The sequence below is a fragment of the Vicia villosa genome, linkage group LG2, assembly GCF_029867415.1.
Source record: "Vicia villosa cultivar HV-30 ecotype Madison, WI linkage group LG2, Vvil1.0, whole genome shotgun sequence".
NCBI lineage: Eukaryota > Viridiplantae > Streptophyta > Magnoliopsida > Fabales > Fabaceae > Vicia > Vicia villosa.
In genome coordinates this window covers 134,262,415-134,265,904 of record NC_081181.1, presented here as the reverse complement: position 1 = coordinate 134,265,904, position 3,490 = coordinate 134,262,415, and the positions used below count along the sequence as shown (strand labels likewise).

Below are 3,490 nucleotides of genomic sequence, written 5' to 3'. Positions count from 1 at the left end.
TTAATTTAGACCATGATTAGAATCACAGAACCTGCAGAGATGATTTTCAAAAAACATAAATACTTATTTAGTTATGATTCAAATCATTTATGATGTGATTCGCATTAAGACGTCTTTGATTCTAATCAAACATATCCTAATTAATTCGAATCACATTCATAACGTCAAAATCCAAAGCTTCCTTCTATTCTTGATTTGAATCAGACCAAATTGTAATCCAATTTGCTTAAAACAATCAAACTTGCTAGCTTTCACTGCATACACCTTCTTTGCACCAGCATGTGCTTACCATATCGCATAATCAAACTTAGTAGCATGATTACATCACAAACACATATAACAGAATAAAACTCAGTATCATGGTTACGAGCATGACTAGGATACATTACTCTTGTGGGTTTGAGCCTGTCTCCGACATCTTAGTAGCTTCCACTACATACACCTTCTTTGCACCAGCTTGTTCTTGCCGTATACCTAGAAATATCTCGGTGAAGGTTTCATTGTTGCTTCCAAGCTAAAAGACCAAAGCCAAAACCTTCACAATTAAAAAAGCAGGTAGTATATAAATTTTTAGTCAACATTCAGTAATAAACGTTGGCTAACCTCTTGTAGTATTGGATCAATTTCATTAAAACTATGAGTAACTTGTGATTGTTTACCTGCTGAAAGGATCTATAAAATCCATGGCAAAACTTCTTCCAACAACTTTATAGGAGCACTAGATATGAATTGCCACACAAGTGAGGCTTGTTTTTTAGTACATAATTTCTTGATCAATAGAGCAATATACTTGATAGTAAGTATGATAATGATAATCAAAACTCAAGTATCTAAATATTCTCGCTCATGAAAATACTTAGTTATTGAATATTTTTAAGATTAAAAATGTAGGCTAAGTCATTTTGGTAAGTATTTGTTCGGTTTCTTGTATGAACTCCTTCATACATTCCCTTATCCTGGAACCAACTTTGAGTTTTGATCAAACCTTAAAAAATTGACAGTGTTCTTGTCTTTATTTTACCGGATTTAATTGGACCTCCCTCTCTAGAGTTTCTATTTTTGTTTGTTCAATTGCTTCTATCAGAAATTTTATCAAAAAATTTTCTAGCATATCCGCTTGTGATTTGAGTACATTGTTACATCATAAAAGTATGACAACTTAATTACCATACTTAGCTCCATACACTTTATATCTTCATGTTGAATGCATGTTAACTAATTAGAATATGATATAAAAAATTATAGAACCTGATAGCTTCAATTGTTACTGTTTTTCTTCTTCATGCAGTATTGAAAACGTACTTGCTATGAATAGTTAGTTACTGATCATCTAACATCAAGGTGGACGTGCCGGAGTGGTTATTGGGCATGACTAGAAATCATGTGGGTTCTGCCCGCGCAGGTTCGAATCCTGCCGTCCACGGGTTTTCTATTTTTTTTTTCTAAAATCTTTTGCAAATGAGAACTTAACTTGTGGGTTCTGCCCGCGCAGGTTCGAATCCTGCCGTCCACGGGTTTTCTATTTTTTTTTTCTAAAATCTTTTGCAAATGAGAACTGAAAAAATTTTGGAAAAAAAATCCATAATTCGCTAGAAGGAGGGGTTGAACCTCCGACCTTGTGGTTAACAGCCACACGCTCTAACCAACTGAGCTATTCCAGCATTGTTGGTTGATTTCTGGCTTGAAAGAATTTATCACAAATTTTATCCATTCATGCTCATGAAACTCAGCTTGTCATTTATTAGGCAGCAAAAGACTGTATAAGGAATCTGCAACTAGCGGATTAATTGAACATGTATGAGAACAGGAACTTATATTAAAATGCATATGAAAATGAAAGTATTGTAATAGGTGCGAAAAATGTATCAGCATGCTTTTGATGTGAGTATTGTCTTTGAGTTGCTATCTACATTAGTGGACATAGGATGTTATGAGAAAAAACTGGAATGTTAAATAGATTTGATCACCAACAACTACACACTAGCATGATTAGTTATTGGTTAAAATCTTATGGAAAATTCTTGTTTGGAAGTGATGGAAGTTCAACATTATACTCATTCTGATTCTCATTCCTTGATATAAATCCCACTTGATGGATTGAGACAAATTCATGAATTAACAAGACAATTGAAGATGCAGCAAAAAAAAATGTCATGTAGCTATGAGACCATAATCTCGGGCAAACAAATTCAACAAGCTTTCTTTTTGTTTTGGTGTTTTCGGCCTTGTTATCGAGGTTTGTCATGTCTTGTTGTTGTATAGTTCTGAATTTTTGGCATGTAGATCTAACTCCTTGAATAATCTTTGTGTTGTGCGTTTAATTAGTCAATTTTCTTTATGTGTTAGATTACTATGTTTGTAGAACGAATTGAAACTGATGCATGGTTGGTGAAGAAAGTGTTCATTAAGTGAGAAGAATTTGATTTAGTTGTATCTATATGTGTTAGATTTCAAATACTAGCTCAACTAATTTTGTAGATTTTATTGATGCTAGCTCACTAACTTATATTACTCTCTTACTATAAGTTTATCTTTTTAATTTTTAATTTTTTACTATCTCAATTTATATTTTTTGGGTTTGATGTCTGTTTTTATTATTACCCTTCAATATTGAAAATTAAAATAAAAATTACCATTTAGTTTTACATTAATTAGATTTTGTGTATTAGTACATTCATTTCTAACTATTATTTAATTTAAGCTAAATTATAATTTTAGTCTCCATTTTCATTTTTCACCCTCAAAATTGATGATGTGAAACTTTTTTAACTAATTTGGCACAATGATGCTGACATATAATGTTCCACACAGTTCTAAATTATGCATGCTATTTTTTAATAAATAATAAAGTCAGTTTTCTTGATTTTTATTTCCTATTTTTGGTTTCATTTCCTATTTTTTATGCATGCTCACATATGATATAAATTTTTTGTGTTCACCATTCTAGATTTTAATAATAATTTAGTCAGTTTTCTTGCAAATTTGAGGGAATCATTTGAGGGAATCATATGAATGTCTTCATTGTTATTCACTACTTGCAAAAAGATATTTTTGTTATGTTACAAAGGAGGAAATGAAACCAAAATTGAAGGGCGCTTCAAACAAATTAGAACAAGATGTAAGTCAAAAAAAACACTCTGGAACTCACTAATGAAACATGAGACCAGAGTGTTAGAAGATGTAATTCATAGTATCAATAAGTAAGTTTATCTTTGATAGTATTGTGTATGACAGAGTCAAAGCAATTGGAGTCGATATAGTTAAGTGAGTTGAGTAGAGCTAGTTGTATTTGACATAAAATTGTTGAGCCGAAATGTAATTTGTATGTTCTGAGATTGGACTTTGGTTTCTTATAAATAGGCATGACGTTGTAATTCGAAATAGAGTCTTTACAATTTTACAACAATTTCCCTTTAATAAAATCCTTTTTTTCAATATAATCGTCTCTCTTCTACCTTCTTCTTCAATCTTCTTGAAACCCTAATTATTT

General features: G+C 31.4%; 2 non-coding genes across 2 annotated transcripts; one reads left to right on the top strand and one right to left on the bottom strand.

The window, feature by feature from the left end:
* The first annotated feature begins 1,341 nt into the window (after positions 1-1,341).
* Positions 1,342-1,423, top strand: TRNAS-AGA (transfer RNA serine (anticodon AGA)). The gene has a single exon. It is a non-coding gene; the product is annotated as a tRNA-Ser (tRNA).
* Positions 1,424-1,587: 164 nt separating this feature from the next.
* On the bottom strand, positions 1,588-1,661 carry TRNAN-GUU (transfer RNA asparagine (anticodon GUU)). Its single transcript has one exon. It is a non-coding gene; the product is annotated as a tRNA-Asn (tRNA).
* Between the last annotated feature and the right edge of the window lie 1,829 nt (positions 1,662-3,490).